Source organism: Battus philenor, unplaced genomic scaffold (assembly GCF_028537555.1).
Source record: "Battus philenor isolate CCGP_79_NKW_IND1 unplaced genomic scaffold, ilBatPhil1.0.hap1 SCAF_5, whole genome shotgun sequence".
NCBI classification, from domain to species: domain Eukaryota; kingdom Metazoa; phylum Arthropoda; class Insecta; order Lepidoptera; family Papilionidae; genus Battus; species Battus philenor.
In genome coordinates this window covers 14,271,210-14,290,763 of record NW_027181715.1, presented here as the reverse complement: position 1 = coordinate 14,290,763, position 19,554 = coordinate 14,271,210, and the positions used below count along the sequence as shown (strand labels likewise).

General features: G+C 31.1%; 4 non-coding genes across 4 annotated transcripts; all 4 read left to right on the top strand.

Moving 5' to 3' along the window:
- The first annotated feature begins 6,634 nt into the window (after positions 1-6,634).
- Positions 6,635-6,707, top strand: TRNAR-UCG (transfer RNA arginine (anticodon UCG)). The gene has a single exon. It is a non-coding gene; the product is annotated as a tRNA-Arg (tRNA).
- A 1,465-nt stretch (positions 6,708-8,172) lies between these two features.
- On the top strand, positions 8,173-8,245 carry TRNAR-UCG (transfer RNA arginine (anticodon UCG)). Its single transcript has one exon. It is a non-coding gene; the product is annotated as a tRNA-Arg (tRNA).
- A 3,304-nt stretch (positions 8,246-11,549) lies between these two features.
- TRNAR-UCG (transfer RNA arginine (anticodon UCG)) lies at positions 11,550-11,622 on the top strand. The gene has a single exon. It is a non-coding gene; the product is annotated as a tRNA-Arg (tRNA).
- A 7,497-nt stretch (positions 11,623-19,119) lies between these two features.
- Positions 19,120-19,192, top strand: TRNAR-UCG (transfer RNA arginine (anticodon UCG)). Its single transcript has one exon. It is a non-coding gene; the product is annotated as a tRNA-Arg (tRNA).
- Positions 19,193-19,554: the final 362 nt, after the last annotated feature.

The window sequence follows — 19,554 nt, the reverse complement described above, 5'->3', positions numbered from 1 at the left end:
AATAGTAATATAATATTAACAAAAAAAGAATTTACACCAATTAGACCTAGTATAATAGTGATAAATAGAATAAGTGGTAGATATAGAATTAAGATAATAGAGAAAGTAAATTAATGTGTTTTTAGGAGAGCCTAATATATTAATGGAGGTCATCATCTATAATTAGAAAAATTATAAAAGTTCAAGGAAAGATCGCGGGAATATCAATAATAAAATAGATTAAATACTTAGATTAAAATACTCTGCCATTACGCGGTAAAAGGCATGATAAATAAAACTACTTCAATAATTCTACATTCGCGCGTCAATAAATTCAGAATATTGTAAAGAAAAAAATTTGAAATGAAGGGAAGGTATTTAAGAAGTATAAGAGAAGAGTATGACAATAATAATATTGAGTGGAAATTATTAATTGTATAAATAGTCCCTGCTTTACCATGGTACGAAAGAACGAGAGATCAAATCGGAGGCAATAAAAAAACGTTACGCTTCGTATGAGTTGCGCCTTGTGGGCACACTTGTCAATCCGTGTCCTAAATAACTTTTTTTTTTAATGGCTCAGTTTTTGAGGCCTCTGGTTCACGAATGATAGAGACAGGTTATTTATTTGCTTTATAGAATTTTTTTAAAATTTGTTTTTATTTTCGTTTTCATCTCTAATACTTTACTTTGTCTATATTCCATCGTTCATATAGACCTGATGAGTTCAACGCATGGCAACGGCCACGTGTTCGAAGTCCATCCATTTTTCCAATGATCAAAGAACTTTAAAACTATACGCCGTCTTTTCTCCTTTTGTGTTTTGCGAGTTTCATCAAGTTTCAATGCATTGGTCCCAACAGTCCACGAAATTTGTAAAATTCGCCTCCAGCACTACATGTCAAATACGTTGACATAAAATCAGTTCATTTTTCTTAAACTCCAAGTCTCAGCAGCATATAAGAATATGGACAACACCATGGTGGTGATAAATCCTTCATTTACTCTCTTACTCAATCTCTTTCGTAAATATCCTTAATAAAATCAGATAAACTCGTATCGACAATGGCTGTATAGATTACTGCGCGCTATAGATCAAGGAGTTCGTAATTATATAACTGTCTCTGTCGCACATATCTTCCGTCGCTTCAGACAGACTACACTTGTGATTGGTTGTAAAATGTAGGGATGTGATTGGTTATTTAAATAAAGTTAGTTTTAGCATTTATTAATGCAATTTCAGGTAAAGTATAAATATAGGGTTTCTGTAAATAAAAATATCTGCAATTACCTTCTGTTCACTGCCCTTGATTCTTACTTTCAACTTCAAGAGACAGTCTCTTAAAAATTAAATTAATATATTTGCGTCTCTTTGAAGGATTACTCGTAGCTCGCGATAAATGTAACCGAGTACACTTTTCATTTTCATATAGCTTTTTATTTTTTAAAAAAATTGTTATCAATTTTAATTTTAAATATTTATATTTTGTGCTTTATTTCAAACCTTTTTGCGTACCTTTTGAATATGATATTTTTTGTAGCACGCGAAAAATTTCAAATTTCGAATATTGGCCTGCACTATATCGTACCAACGAAATAAGGTAGCGGGTAAGTTTCAATATCTACTAAGCTTATATTTCAATATTCAATATTTACAATACGAATATTGGAAATGAAATAAAATAAAAATGGTTTTAAAAATTCAGTTGCTGTAGTGCGGATTCGGGGCGGTGGGATTTGCATTTAAATTAGTTCAGCTCTAGTCGCGATCTAATTTTTTCGTCAAATAATATATATTGTATACTTGGTCCACAATAACAGAAGACCGTCTTTGGCTACGTCGCTCCTGCGACTGATGGTTGAAAGGTTCTCGTGTCTCGACCACGAGCCAGTAGACTCGGCGTGGGTACCCCAGGGTCCTAGGTGGACAATTAAGGTTGCTAGAAGTTTCTGGATGCGAGCAGCGCACGACCGGTCATTGTAGCGATTATGGGGGGGGGGGGCTATGCCCTACAGTGGGCGTCTATCAGCTGACATAAATTAATGATCGATTACAGGTGAAAAAAAAACACAGAGTAAATTATTTATTTAACATATCGATTATTTTTAATTGATTATACTACCTTTGCCCACGACTTCATCCGGCTGGATTTTAATAATAAAAATATTTAGTTTAGTTTTTTTTTAGTTCAAGTTCAACTTCTTATTACATCAGCTATCTCCCAGTATAAGTCCTGTCAAAATCGGTCCAGTTATTTCTGAGATTTACCGGAACACACCGACAGACATAAATTTTCATAAAATGTCACTTTGATATATGTAGCGTATATATGTTCATATGGGTGTATTAAAAAACGGTTATTTTAAAATTACATATAGACATTCCAATTTTATTTATTTGCACAGATAATTAATAAGAATTAAATTATTAGAAGAGAAATAATAATATGCAATCATAATATAATATTTAACTATTTGTTGCATTTGCTTTTTGCGATATAAACATGATTGCTGACGTTGTACAGCGGCTCATTAAAAACTTTAAATGTCCACCACAAACGTATCCCCAGATGAATTGGCGAGTTATTGTTGCAACATTGTTATTATGAATAATTTGTACAACGTTTTGCATTTTATATATTTACGACTCGCATTTTATAATTAAATTTAATTGTAATAAAAATAATGTTTTATTTCGTGCAACAGTTTTAATCTGTTTATGATAGTAGACGCATTGTTAACCCTTTCCACTACAAGGCTGTTATGTAGCATCCATAAAGTTTAATTGAATTATAGTATCTTGCGATTCTAGAATATGTTTTATTCATTCGTGATTCAAACATTTTAGTAACAAAAATCTTTCCTGTTTTAAAATTTTCTGCAAAAAGAAGTATTACACCATGTCGAGTATCACTCGACAGTGGAGCTTGTGGACGAAATCAGTGTCGAGTGACACTCGACATTCGAGTGGAAAAGGTTAATATTAAGGTTTAAAAAGAACTAAATCCGCTGATGTAACTCGAAGAATCGCCCGTCTAAAGTGGCAGTAGGCGTGCCACATCGCTCATGCTAACGATGGTCCCCCACCAGGTGGGGCGAAAACATAATAAAGATGGGAAGTCGCAAGAAGATGCTGGAAGCTCACAACACAAGAAAGCTTCTTATGGCGTTTTTGGGGGAGGCGTGGACATGAGCGTGTATACGCGGAAACCCACCAGCATTCCACGTCTGAAGAGATTACGATGACCAGACCAGGTGACGATAGCTCCTACCAAAGCGCAGGCTAAGGTAAATGAAAGTAGAGACTTAGATCCCGTGTCCACGCGCATTCTCTCTCAAATACGGTACCTTGTAACATAGCATAATTAATTGTTGTATTCATCACTTATTAGCGTGTACTTAAACCAGTAATAATTGGCAAGTTTCTTTGTGTATTTTTTCCTCGTATCTCCTATCATATTAACGAGGTAAGGACTTTTATTTTCTTTTAATAAGTGTTTCAATTAATAATTTTATTTTCGTGCTCTTCTATCGTTTCTCCTATGATCTTTCATTCTTTTATTTTCTTTTTCTCTAAAATTCTTCTACCTTTTCCTTTCATCTATTTTCCTTTCATTCTACCATTCTTTCTTCTCCTTATACCTTAACTATTACAACTCTCGTTTTTTTCCTATTTTTCACTCTGACTATTCTAGATTTACATTTTTACAATATTGTTTTATTTCTTTTAACAATTTTAATTTTAAGTCTTAACTCTTATTTATTTTTATCGCATTTTTTGCAATAATTCTGCACATTTTTAGGAATGTTGGTTTTGTTTCTTCGTCGTTGATTAGCGACGCCATAGAGTCCCCGCCAACCTTTATGCCTAATCGGCATTCGGAGTAGACTTGGAGTCCTCAGAATGCGGGACAGTAGTCCACGCCCAGTTCACAGAAGCACGAGGGGTCCTATCTTTACTATGTTGTCCTGCGAGTTTCTTTTTGACAAGTTACCCCTCGTGTCTCGCTACAGTGTATTTAACATCAAACTGTAAACGCCTCTGTGGAAAGCAGCGCCATAAGCCAATTTAAAAATAAAATTAGAATTCTAATTTTGAAATTCGAAATTAAAACTATTAACTAATCATCATGTCATTTTGACATTTATTTTTATAAATGGAAGGCATCTTAAAATCACTTTTCGATTTTAGTTCCCGTTTCAATCAGTAAAAAAGTCTTGATAGTCTTCGGTTATCTCGTGATGATAAATATCCATACCTTTAGGTGTCTTTTCGCTGTCTCAACCATGCGCCATGCGCCATTTATTTATACCCAAATAAAACAAAACTTCGCGGAACACTTTCAAGATACCAAATACCATATTAATTTATTCAGGTTATAATCCACATAAGATCAGTTAAAATAACCACATTTGTCATACGTAACAAGGGAAATTCGACAAAAGCCTAGTTTATTTGAAAATAGAATAAGATCAAACTCTTCTATAATGGCATTATTCAACTTAAAGCTAAATTCCAATCGCGCTCTGAACTGAGAAATTATCAAAATAAAATTATACAAAGATTGTTTTGTAGCTACCTATACAATTACCTTAATATAGTTGCAGAAAAAATCTTATCCATACTTTTGTATCACTAAAAATACTGTACTTTACATCAAGTCTTATGGTATATCTGCCCATAGATATCTTTTAAAACCTATGCCTTCCAGTAGCTTAGAGGTAGGGGATTGAAACTTGCGATCATAGGTCGCGAGTTCGATTTCTAGGATACAATCCTATAATTCACACTTTGTGTTTTAAATATGTAGGGTTGCCACCGCCAACATAATAACTTTCAATTGGATGGACATCAGCATGTTTTGCGCAACATAATACTTTACTGCGATCGACAACCCGTCTGCCAAGTGTAGGGATTATACTATATCCCTATATATATATATATATATATATATATATATATATATATATCTTTGGGTGAGACCTATGCCTTTTTGTTTAGTTTGCTATCTATGATTTTGAGAAGATCGAACTGTAGTAATTTTTAGTAATGTTGCAATATTTCACATGTCCACACTAATAAGTATAAAATATACCACAGATAATAAATGTATGTAGGCGATGTACGCTTGCAAATTGTAAATCTGTCGAACAATTTAAATCCTATCACGTTCTACCGCAATGCAATACTGAAATCACGGCGAACCTCAATGTATTAGTCAGGATTTCTTCAATTCAGATCACGCATCGATACTCGATCGCCTACTAATGAAAATTACTATACTTTTTCCAATGTTTTTACTGTCTATAATTCAAATAAATAGCCCACCGTAATTTATTTATTAATTTTAAATAGCCACGCCATCAGCAAAACTCAATATAATTATTTAAATAATAACATTACATTAGTTTTGTATAGTACAAAATTAAATATAAAAAAGCCTGCTTATATCTAAACCTTAATAAAAAAGAAAAAAAAGTAAAAAACATCTATTTAAATTAAAATAAAACAAAATACTAGCAATTTCTGTTAAATTAATCATAGCATATAAAGATAGATAAGTAAGTAAGTCATTGCACGACTACTGCTACATAGCGGAAGTAACTATATATTAGTCCTTTTCTTACTTAGGGTGGTAGTGGTCAAGCCCCTATCAATTCTGGTGCCCACGTTGCTATAGCTATGTGTCGCCATGTAGCCCGGTTTTACCAGAGTAAGAGCATTTTTTTAGGTTTAGTGGCAGTTTTAATAACACTATCCATCTTTTGGATGTCAATGATCGCGACCTTGGCTATGTCGGTCTTCGTCTACCAGGTGGTGGTTGCCACTCAAGAAACTTTCGGACCCAGCTTGCTTGATGTGCTTGCATACTACTACTTCGTGCAACTACGGTGACTTGATATCAAATGAGAAAAGAGATCCACAAAGATTGCGAAGAAGATCTGAGCGTAATCATCTGTCACGCTCTGGTACACAATTGTAACACTGGAAAATCTTATTCTCATCCGTGCACTTTTGTTACAGTGATCCTGGTCATGCATCTGTCGGTTTTGGTGGTTCGTTCTTTGACGGCGTCAGAGCTTTCATTAATCGTGTCTTTAGTAGCAGTCTTAATGATGCATTATAACATATAACATTAATATAACTTACTTACGTCTTAATAAAACATTTGGGAGAGCTACGACGAGATCGCTTTTCACACCACAAAACATTCCACTGAGTTCTCATATCTAAGACAATACAATATTTGTCGAGTCAGCTAGTACGTATCATTCAAGTATGTTAAAACAAAAAAATCTTTATTAACTAACCAACACAATTGATGTATTATTTTTTAAATAAATATGCTTATATGCTATAAGCTTTTATTTTTTATAACGCATTTTACCAAAACCCTTCTGAAAATATACTTATAGGTTGTAAAACATTTTCATGCTAAAATTTTTATTTCGGAATTAATTAAAAGTCGAAGTCTATAATTTTCAAACCGCCCTAAGAGCTTTTAACCTACGAGTGAGCTTATCAAAGTTTGAAAATAATCGCACACGAGCCGTTGAAATCATTTACTTACAGCATGTGTTATGTTATGTTATTTTTTTAAATTTGTTAGAAGCTTTCATGGACTAGAGCTTATTTTTCGATAATACGTATATAGACCGTGTGGCCTAATGGATAAGGCGTCGGACTTCGGATCCGAAGATTGCAGGTTCGAGTCCTGTCACGGTCGATGGTTTTATTCATTTTACATTTGTTAATTATATTATTTATTATAATTTTAATAAATATAATAATTTAGAATAAATATATCCACATAACCTAACCTTAATGAAGTAGGCGGTCAATTATTTAATAATAATATCTACCAATATAGCACGATGTTTATTAGAAAAAAAATTTTTTAGCCGATGGATGCCACTGCAAGGCATAGGTATATATATATAGGTCTATATATATATACATGATAGACTAGATAAATTTTATCAAATTGGTGCTTATTTACAAGAGTGAACAGTTACATAGATTGTTGAAGATTTTTTTTTGCCTATAAGCTTGCGACAAGGATACTTAACAGAACAAATTAAAAACGGAACATTTCCATATTATAAACCCAAATTTAAGCGTCCAAAATAAATGAAACTGTACAAGAAACGATTCTTATTAGAAAGATAAAAGTTTTGCAACGCGGTATCAAACAGCATTATGTATTTCAAAGTCCAAAACCAATTTAATCAAGTCTTTCTATCCCGACAGACAAAATTATTATTATTTTTATACAGTTAAACACTAGTGTACGTTTGAATTCATTTGAGAGCTCTGAAATAAATAATGAGTAGTGGAAGTCCAGCAGTAGAGAACTAAGACTGGCGATAATAGGTCGCAGGTTTGATTCGGGATGAACAAAGTTTGTGAATTCGATGCCCTGAGATAGATGATATAACAGCCTTACATGGTCAACAATATTTTCAATATTTCAAAATAAAGATCTTGAACATCTGTGGAGTTCTTTGCAGAACAACGGACCAGAGGTCTCTATGATAAAATAAATAAAAAAGAAAAATTTAAATGTCGATATCGACATACACAGTAAACACTAAACAGTCTAAGTAAAACAAATTTTAATATCCAATTCGAGTCAAGTGTACGAAAAAAATTGAAGGGGAAATATAAAGAAAATGAAAATTTTCTAAGGCAGGTAGAGTATTAATAAAAGTCGCTTATGTTTACGAGAGCCAAGTGAGACTTTTATGTTAGAAGCTACCAAACCGACTTTCATTATGAGTTTCAAAGGAAAAATGTTCTAAAAGTTTAACGTTTTCAAATTAGTATTATACGTTGATGAAACAGGTAATAAAAAATATTATAACAGACAATCGAGTACATAGCATTCAGTGGAAATGTGAAAAAAAAGTTTGAAAATCTTTTTATACAACAAACACCAACAAAAATCACACATATATACACAAATATTAGGGGTACCGGAAAGTAATATCGTTTCTGTCCACATATTTTACAGAAAAACCGATTGAAATTTACATACGTATACTAAATGTCCCGAAATAGACGTTTAAAATAATAACTTGATAGATATTATGGACGTATATTATATTAGTTTTTTAAGATTTTTTTTAAATAATACAAAAGCGAAAGCTCCTTTACAAATCTATGTACAAATTTAAGATAAATATCTCGTAGACCGTGTGGCCTAATGGATAAGGCGTCGGACTTCGGATCCGAAGATTGCAGGTTCGAGTCCTGTCACGGTCGATATACTTTTTATGACTTAAAGTGGAATCTTTCACCCCGTTATATATATTACGTCTTACTCAATACCTACAATACTACGACAAAACCACAAACATAAAGAGCCATAATAAAAACTAACTGTATATTATTATCGTCAAGAAACAAATTAGTTGTCATCGCTAGAAAGCCGTGTTCACAATGACTAGCAAGCAAGTAGTGTCTTACATAAAGGCGTAATTACACTAAATTAGAACCTCTGAAAATGTTCTTAAAATAGTGATTTATCGCTATTTTAAAATGCAGTTAATAAATATTTTTTTGATTTTTGATTTTCAATTACACGCATACATGCAATCATACATACCTACTCATGTATCGCCTCCTTAATGAGGAAGGATGCATATCCCGCATATGCGTACCCGTTGGAAAAGCTTCTATGTCAGCGTCAGCTGGGATTGGGAGCCTCTCGTACCCCCTATCTAGCTTGGGACGGGGACTTTATTTACACATAATTTTTTCAGAGTTTTATCTTTATTCGATACTCACTTTCATACTTCTCAATATCTTTTATTCTTTCCTTTTATCCTTCACAATATCTTGCAATTTTTGTTCTTTCATTCCTTCTTGCTTTCATTACATTTACATTTTTATTTTCCAATCTTTATTTTTATTTTTTGATATCACAGATTTGTTTGGATTTGAACTTTTTAATACATTGCTAGACTTGTCTTATATTCTACTCTTATTTGATAAGTTCATTTACATGTGCATTTATTTCATTTTTGGTTTCAGGAACGATAGGCGAAGGTTGTCGTCGCCCATCATTGTCAAATACGTTGGACGTTGGTTACTGCCAATCGTTCCAAAGCGTGTGACACTGATTTGTTTTTTTTTCTACACAAATAAAACCTCTAATAATTTATAGATTGCTAGGTGACACGTGGAACGTTCTATCTTAGCTATAAATAAACTTAAATCTTAATAAATAAAAAAAGATTTTTTGTAGTTTACTTATCCCTCTCAGAGAGTAATGGAGAGGGCTATCGTCGAATCAGAAATGACGAGATCCGCAGAAGAAGTACGATCACAGACGTAGCTTGAACAATTGGTCATCTGAAATGGCAGACACACCGAGCCAACCGACGGCCGTTGGGAACAAAGGTTACCGGCTACAAGCTGGTGGTAGATTCGGCATAAGTAAGCCCCTTACTAAGAGGACCGACGACATAAATAAGGTCGTGAAACCGCTGAACACGAGCAGCGCAGGACCAGGCATCGTAGCGGTCTTTGAGAAAGATCTATATCTTGCAGTGTGCATCCATCGACTGATAAGAAGAAATAGAACTCTCCTTATTAGTTCTATTTTCTTGTGTGTAAAACCATAAATATTAACGTTTTTAGAATTTTATATATATATTAATGCCGTATTCACGTATGATATTAATCTATATATATCGTTATCGAATAAGGATCATATATACAGTGATCTGTTATATACCTTATTGTTGTTTTATAGCCCAATTTTAGCATAAAGGTGCGAGAATTTCAAACTTGACTCGTTTAATAAGAACCCATTAAACTTAAATAGTTTTTAAACGGTTTTATTTAGTTCGACCTGTACGGAATTTATTTGGATCAAAATTAGAAATTGAAATTTAAGCACCTTCCCGTTGTCAGATTGATCTAAAATTTGGTACACAAATTTAATTTAAATGACAATACAATATAATAAAATCAATAACATTATAAATCTAAGATGGCCGCCTATACAAAATGGCGGAGTACATATTTTTCCTTAACCCCCTCAATATGGGTATCAAATGAAAGGGCTACACTAGTAAAACACGATGATTATGTCGAAATTTAAAATTCAAGATGGACGCCGTTCCAATATGGCGGACTAGGTACATATTTTTCCACAACCACCACAATATGGGTAAGTATTAAAAAACCGTTTAACTTAGAAGTTTTTTAAATGTATTTATTTGTTTATAACTAATTAGTAATAATAACTGTATTTACTTTAAAGCTTTGATATCAATTAAAAATCTTTACACTGTAAAGTTTTTGCGAATATTTCTCTAATAAAGTCAATCAAAATTGATGTAAAATCAAGTTTAAAAATAGATAAAATAATATCAAAAGGCATTTGACTTAAAGAATTTTAGTTGACAAAAATATTAGTGGGACCGGAAAGTAATGTCGCTTTCATTAGTTAAATTAATATGGCTTTTTAACAAGATTTTATTTATAATCAAAAATACAGACACCTTCGTTATCAACAACCTTTTACCGTGTAGTACACAAATTTTCAATGCCGTAGCGGTAAAATTAATAGGTTCCGTAAAATATGCAGATAGAAACGACATTACTTACCAGTTCCCCTAATATGTAAAAAGTTATATTTCGGACAACAAAACAATGATCCATATATAACTGTAATAATAAACCATTATTTAATAAAGTATACGTTCTATTATTTTATAATTCCATTATTTAATAAAAATAATTGTAATAAAAATATAAAGTTTGTCTTTTCTGCTATTTGATTATGTTAAGAGTAAAAATATTAAATTTGTACATTGGAAATAAATAAATAAATGAAAGGAAAAATGTTATAAATGCCTCTAACTTTAGAATCGATTCCATAATTTTATTTTAAGCTATATAGCTGATGAAATTTCTACTACTAACTAGCTGACAGTGGAATATCGTGACCCAAAACAACGAGAACATACTGTCCTGTTTAATATAATTTATTTCATGGTTTTATTATAAATATAAAGTTTCCTATAATTTTAAGGGATATTTATTTGCTTTGCACTATATTGACTGTCTTTATATACAGAGTGATTGTTTATAAGTGTAAAAGAGTTATAAACGCAAGAATCTATAGTCCATTTATAAGCAAAAAGTTTTAAAGCACACATATCACCCTGTATAATGTGATCACTCTGAAACTTTATAAGAATGCTATATTTAAATTACTAAAAGCTTTAGTAATTTAAATATGTATTAATCGTTATTTTAGAAAAAGCTAAGAAAAAGCTTTTCTATCTTATTATATATACCTTTTTATCATTATGTTATTTATTATTTCTGAAATCGTTAAGTTTTGGATAGAGTGTGTATATATATATATATGTAGTGATTAGGCTAAACATTCTCCCCTTTTAAGCTTTTACTCCTATAAACAATTAGCATATATAATTAATTATATAATTAGTTCACAAACAAAGCATACTATAAGCAACAAAAAACCAAAATATATAAACACGAAAGCTTTAAGTTCTATAAAGTTGGAATTTATGCTATGTATTTCATAGACCGTGTGGCCTAATGGATAAGGCGTCGGACTTCGGATCCGAAGATTGCAGGTTCGAGTCCTGTCACGGTCGATCATTTTTTTATTATTTACAATTTTCTTCGTATACTTATGAATATTTCAGGTTATTTTAGAAAAACTAACTTCCTAGATTTAATATCTTTTCCTTATATATTTTGTAATAAATATATAAATTAGTTTAAAGGCTTTTTATCTACGAAAAGTTGTAACAATGAATTTAATTTCTAGACGCATTCAGTATATGCAAGAAGTTTTCGAAAACATGTATATAGTAACAATTTTTATTTATTTTTGTATTGTGTATATATTTTACTCAAGATTTTTTATTCATAATCATTTTTCGTATAAGTTAACATGTTATTTAAGTTTAAAGCTTTTTAATACATACATCCAATGTTTGTCGATGTCGATAAGGCCGCAAATTGTACTTCTGTGTTGATATCACATTTTTTTATGTTTTGTTAATAACATGCAGTATAGAAGTAAAACAAAGTGCAGTATTATTATTAATAAAATCTTATTACATAGTTCAAAAGTTGCCAAGCTCCTAGATATTTTGAATCATTTTTTAAAATAAGTAATATTTCGTAAGTCAATTGAAAGCATATTTTAAATATGTGCAAAGAGTTTTTTTATTATTATTAGGATGTATATTTCACAAATATTAGCGTCAGTGCCTTTGTTTTTATAGTTACACTTAATATTTCTCAAATTTTTTCGTTCAAGTTTTTACATGTTACAACTGTTTACCAAGTTCCATAATCTATTTTAAGGCCATCCTAACAATTACCAACGTTTCGCACGACCACCTCGTCATCCATACTCTACATTGCCATCCTGTAGTTGTACGTCAATATATGTGCGGCGGTTGACATATTTGCCACATTGATTGCATCTTGAACTCGTGTGATGCTGAAAGGTAGAGATGCTGAGAGGTGCTGAAACTATGACTTACTATCGTAGATCGCGGGTTCAATTCTTGAAATACAATCTTATTTAATTCATACCTTGTGCATTATTTCATAGATTTGCTACTGTTAACTAATAAGTTTCCAGAGGGGGTGGGTAGCAGTGTCGTCTGCGTACTATAATACCACACTGCTATCCCCAACCCGCCTGCCAAGCGTGGCGATTATGGTTTATCTCCTCATAGATATCTTGGGAGAAGACTCGTGCCTTATAGTCTCTATGAGCTAAAACGAAAATAGATGATATTCTTATAAATACATTATGATGTGATCTGTTACATCCTCTATCGCACACTTCTGTCAACTCTACCACTCCGCCGATTCAGTATCCTTCCATACTCCACATTAAACGGTAGTACTTTTTTAAAATTAATTTATTTACTCAAAGCTTTTTCTTATAATTTATATATTGTTATTTTTTTTAATTTAATTTTTTTTATTGTACACTCTGGTATATATTTAAATACAATAGTTTCATAATAATAAACAAAAAAATGGAATGGGCGGTCTTATCCCACGAGGCAATCTCTTACAGACAGCAATAACATGGAAAAGGTAGAAGTATAAACATTGTTAGTTAATGTGACCAAAACATAAATATGTACAAACATACATATATGTAAATAACATATATACTTATAATAATAAGGGTATAATACATATTTTAAATAAAGAAACAGAGGAAGAAAAAGAAGTGAATTAACGGATAAATAATCATAGCTCTAGTAAATACTTCTTTATTATTAAATGGTTCCTGAAAAAGACTTTTCAACGGGTTTTATAGTATGTCGCTAACTGAAAACAAAAATTCAGATTTATATTCTATGTATCGATAAAATTTTGATTAGAATCTATAGTGTGTAAGCTTATTACTAAATACGGAAAGAGATATGAAATACCGTAATTAAAATTCACAGGGAAATTATTCATCAATTGAAACAAAAGGCGCTGGAATTGAATGAACTTTTAATCCTATAATAAAGCGTTACTAATGGCATTTTTACACAAAGCGGTAAGTATAATGAACGGTATTCGACGCAAACTATCGAGAGGTGATTCATCGCGAAAGCCTTCCACTGCACCGCAAACGGACGCGGAATGTGAAATTTTCATTTGTCACCTTTTTAATTTAAGGCTTCGAATGATGTATTGTTCGTACAACAATTCTAGTGATATGATGTGCAATTAAAATAAATGTTTGCATATATTTCTAAGTAATAATTTACTTATATACACTATTTTGAAAAAGAAGGATATTGTGGTTTTATGGCCTTCTCTTTAGGGACCTATCTTTACCTGTGGTAAGGGACGTTACAGATTCGGGTGAATAAGTTTTTAAAGTACGTTTAAAGAAGTAGTGTACTCCCTAAGTACTCGTCCTTACTCTGTGGAGAATCATTATATCACCAGAGAAACACCCTGTACCTAATACGCAAACAAGCTGATAAACGAGTTCTCATTAGCTAAGGCTATGGTACAGACACAGGTTCAAGGACGCTCACCATCCACGAGGCTCAGGGACTTTATTTTTATGAATCATCTAATAGGGTTATTCCATACTCTCCTTTCTTCCTTCAGAATTTCTTTTGTAACATCCTTTTATACATCACAAAATCTACTTCGCCTTTATTATCTTCTTCCACGCTTCGACGTCTTTCTCTTATTTTAATTCCCAGATCATAGTTTTAATTGGTTATCACAGCTTTGACATTATCACAGTTATTGACTCATTTGAACATCTTAAATATTTTTATTAATTTTTCATAATTATATTTTTATATTTACATTCATATTTTTAAGTTACATTTTAATGGAAGCACCTTATTTAGTTTCTTTTGCTTACAATTTATTTTGCCTCTAGATGCTTTATATCTTACTTCCTATTACCTCAGAGTCTCTACCAACTCTTTATCCTATTTTTATTTACTTTATTCTAGTACAGAGTCTTGTTATTGTTTATCGTAGACTGCACCACTTTCCTGCAAACTTGTAGGAATGCTAAGTACATGTAGTCGCCTATAAGAGAGGCGATGCTACTTTCTATCCTCTTTCCAATCTCGACCCGGGTTATGGTAGTTACGTTTATCGCGTATGAAACGTATGCTTAGAAGGCCTTGCTAATAATGACCCATCTCGAAGAAGCACCATTACCAGGAATAGTATCCACGCGAGATCATTCCTCTCATCATTCTTCGATCTCATCTCCAGGTTAGCTTTGATAACCAATCGACAAATCAACAAAGACATCTTTCTATGATCTTAGCTCATTTCTTAATAAATTAAAACCTATGTGATTTCCGGATAGGAAAAGTATATATGCATAACTTGTGCCATTGATGATTTTTTTTTTTAAACGAAAACTTGTAGTAATCCGCTTAAATATTCTTGTTACTACACTTTACTATATATTACATTACTAGAAGTCTCAGTTGAAACAGGTTTGTAATTTCGATTCAAATGAAATCACAGGGTGATTAGTTAGAATTTACTTCGCCTTACATAAGTAAATATAGAACCTGTTTTGGTTAATATTACGCAAGAATTGATTCACTGATAAAGGTGTAGAAATCATTTACTCTATATATATATATATATATATATATATGTGTGTGTGTGTGTGTTATAGAGAAATTCATAGCGTTAATTTTAATTTTCGAACATTTTTAATTAAAAGTTCTCAGTAAAATATTATTCGTTACAAGAACTAATTAGAAATTAACTTTATCCGAAAAGTTGTTCATTAGTGAACAATTTTTCTGTTTCCCTTTTTATAATCCTTCTCCTCCGGCCAGAAACTTTATAATTTGATAATGCTGCCCGGGTTTTTGTGATAAAATTCGGCTGTGGTACAGTTTCTTCTTGTCGAAAGTTTAATGGGCCGGACGTAGACTCTAGGAGAAATTTATGTAGTCTTTTTAATATAGTTTAGACATTGATAAATTACTGTTTCACTCAACCACCGAGTCTTTTTCACTTATTGTTTTTCCCTTTAATGGAATTCGTTCATTTTGTTTTTTTTTTATTATTTCATTTAAGACATACTTAGAAGACCAATTTTTTAGATAATTATTTCTAATTAATACACGCATTAACAGTCGTGTTATAAAAGATTACTTAATTTGGAAGATTTTAATAATAACATAACAAAAAATTGATATCAAGAAAACGATAAATATTGCACATCCACCTTTGGAAAGAAACAATCGGCTAATTACGGCTTCGTAGAGCTCTATCTTTGTCGCACGAAATACAACGACTGACAAAACGTCACATAGGTAGTGTAGGACAGAGATAGTGCACCACGAAGCTGAAATTAGCCAACTATCTCTTTCTAACGTTTGATGTGCTATATTTATCGCCGTGTATTGTAAAAAAAGTCGTAGACGTCTACGCAGCGTCTACGAATTGTAGCACTAACAGCGCTGACCACGTGAAACGTTTTATTATTTTAATATTATAATTATAATGAAAACTAGTAAGGTGTATTTTTAATAAACATAACACTAGTGATTTAATATCTACACCTTATTTTAAATGAAAAAGTATAGTTATAGAATGTAATATGGAGATATAAAATAAATTAACTATTTATCTATTACTATTTACATATATAAATAAAAGGGACGATACTGAACTTTCCTATTTCGTTAAAACAAACCAAAAACAATTATTGCTATTTCAACCATCGTCTAACATCATGTTCGATGATATAATAAAAGGAACTATGGAAAAGCATAGAAGTGTTTAAATATTATTTTTATATTATATATTTACATACATGTATATATATATACATGTATATGTATATTATTGCCAATAGATACTTATTGATATGCTTAGATATAGATACATTTACCTACACGATTCAGAGATGTTGATCAATTCATGTGGAACGCTCTTGTAAGATAATACGACGATAAGACGTACTTACAATATATTTTTTTTTTCATTAATTAAAAATTACTTAATTTTAAGATTTTATTTAGCTTTCTTAATAGATTTTGCACTTTCAAATACTATTTTCCTTTTGCGAAATTGAATTGATCCTTATGATCACTTTATTTCCTGGTTACATATCAATAAACATTTATGTACAAAAATAATTACATTTTGTTCACTACTAGAATGTATTTTTTAATTATAATAATGCTTTATTATATACAATTAGGCAAATGTGTTAATTTACTATGCAATCTGTATGGAAAAAGGTTTCAGTTTAATTCCATGTTTTCTAATTTTTTCAATTTTCTTTTATCACTAGTAACTTATTCGACAAAACTTAAATATAAAAAATGGCCCAATTACTTAATATATTTTTAAGTTTCGCGCTTACCAATATATTTGACGTTATATTTTATTTAAATAGATCAGTTTATATGTGCGGTTGTCAAATGTTTATTTTATGAATTTCACCAACAATTCGTCAAGCGAGCTCAATTTTAAAATCAAATAGTATTTCCAATTTGCGATCGCGAAGTTATAGCCGGCAGTTCTAAAAGCAATTCCATCACTACGAGTGCGCGGGGGATTTGGAAAAAGCTTCAACTTAATTTGAACATTTTAACGATTTAGCGTACTTTAAAATTTCCTCTTTCAAGTTAAAGCAATTATTGTTATTTTAATAATCCTTTAATAAACGGTGGGCCATGGTAAAGTTCACTTTTTTAAACATCAAACAACAAAAATGATGCAATATTTTAATTTTATTGAGAATAATATCATCTATTACATTTTACTAATCGACTTTTAAGGTTTTCAAAAACATGCCTACAATTTTAAGCTTTTAGAACCTTTTTTTCTTCTCGAATGTTCTGCTCTAACTTAGCTAAGGTTCACTGGAAGTTTCAGAAGACTTTTCACTTCAGATGTCCTTATAAAAAATCACAAAGCGACTAAAAGTTAGATTTGAGTGGTCATTGAATATCACCCCTTTTCGATGTTATTTTTCTTTGTAAAATTTTCCATAAAATCTTCATGCTGCATCTTTATATGTGTAACCAATTCCTGATGGAAACTCATGATATGGTTGTACTTATTAAGATCTTGAAGCTTTTGTTGCAAGAACTTATTAAAAAAGCAAAGTGTTGCCCGACCTGTATAACAGAAGGTACAACAAGAAAAGACTATTGAAGGTTGTTTTCTACATTATGAAATTCATAACTTGAGAATTTATAATGGAGTTCAAAGTTATACCAACACTAAGTTATCAGTTAATGTAAAAGAAAAAGTTTTGGTTGCCTTTTAGAAAATAATTTAGAGAAATTTATTTAACAAAGTAAACCATATGTTTAATAAAATAACAGTGTAAAATAGAATATTAAATATATCGTGTGATGGCTACAATAGATGTCAGTTGCTTATATTTTAATTTGCTTGTTCAAATAAATACAACTCATTTTGAAAAGTGTTAGAGTGCAAAGTTGTTTTACATTAAGACAATGACAACTTCGCAATATTTATGCAAAATTTTCATTATCTAAATGTACATTTTCAATTTGTTTGGTTGTTCATAAATGGATAAAATTAAAATTTTTGTCTTTAATAATTTCATAGTTTCAACCAATAGATGCGTACTGTATGGCCTAGGCCTCCGTCAAAGATAGAAAATTGTGTGTGTTCAGTGGCAATCCTATATAATTAATGCACACAGTGTGAATTATATTTTATATGATTGACCTACGATCGCAAGTTTCAGCCCTCCACCGCTACCATACTGATAATGTATAACATTGTGATTATTATGTTGATATTTACATAACAGTAACAGTAATATAAATGTATATATTTAAATAAATAGGAAATAAATAACTAATAAACAGTTAAATAAATTTACTATTAAATTGATTTTTATTTTAACAAATCTTATTTTAAATGTCGTGTTTTCATGTCATTTACATTGCAATTGTTTCAATCCTTTAAAATTACTGCTAAAGTGTGAATGACCAACGACCTATGCTAGTTTCAACCCTATACCGCTGGGGTACCACTGTTTTTTCAATGTATATAGATACTTTATTTACCGGCTATCCATTTTCTTTCTACATAATGCATACATATAACAAAATAACTGAAAATTCATTCATAATAAATTATATATACTGGTAGAGGTATAAGTGACAAGTATATCAGAAAAATATTTTTGTAGCCTACTGAAATTTTAAGAATGATAACAGCGAATAAAATATATTATTATTTAAAACTTGTTTTTAAGTTGTGACGGGAATTTAGTAGGTGAAGGTGAATCCCAATGCATTGCAAAAAGGCCTCTTCAAACCTGCTACGCGGGTCGTTAACCTCGAACAATCCACTAGGCCTCTCTCGTACTTGCACTGTGAATACATCGAAAACTGTGAACGAATATACCGTCATTTTATATTACCATAATTGTATATTTTTTAATCTCTTAATATTATACAAGATGGCGTAAAATTATTGATTATTTAACTAACAAAACGGGAGAATTAAAACAAAGTAATTGATTAACTATAATCGTTATAATTCTTCTAATGTCTTCTACTTATATACAGTGAAACAATAAAATATTTAACCATTGGTTTAAAATATTAATGATTGTATGACATGACCGTGTGGCCTAATGGATAAGGCGTCGGACTTCGGATCCGAAGATTGCAGGTTCGAGTCCTGTCACGGTCGAATAATTTTATAACATTTATTCTTCCTTTTTTTCGTTGTTATTCAAAAAGCTGTGAAATTTTTTACATATTTTAAGAAAATCCTAGTCCTTAATAAATTCACAATTTTACAGTTTTGTTTTGGTAGCCACAAATTCAGAAGATAAGACAATAGTTTTATCTTGAGAGGCAAAAAGGTCAACAATAAAAAACATCCGTCGAAGGTTCCGTAAATATGTACGAAGTTGTTATAATTGTTGTTTGTTGTCTAATTATCAATTAATTATCAAAAAATAGAATATATTTACACGATTTAACATATTTTACAGTCTAAAAAAGCTGCATATATACAAACTGCTACTGACCTTTAATGCTACGAACTAT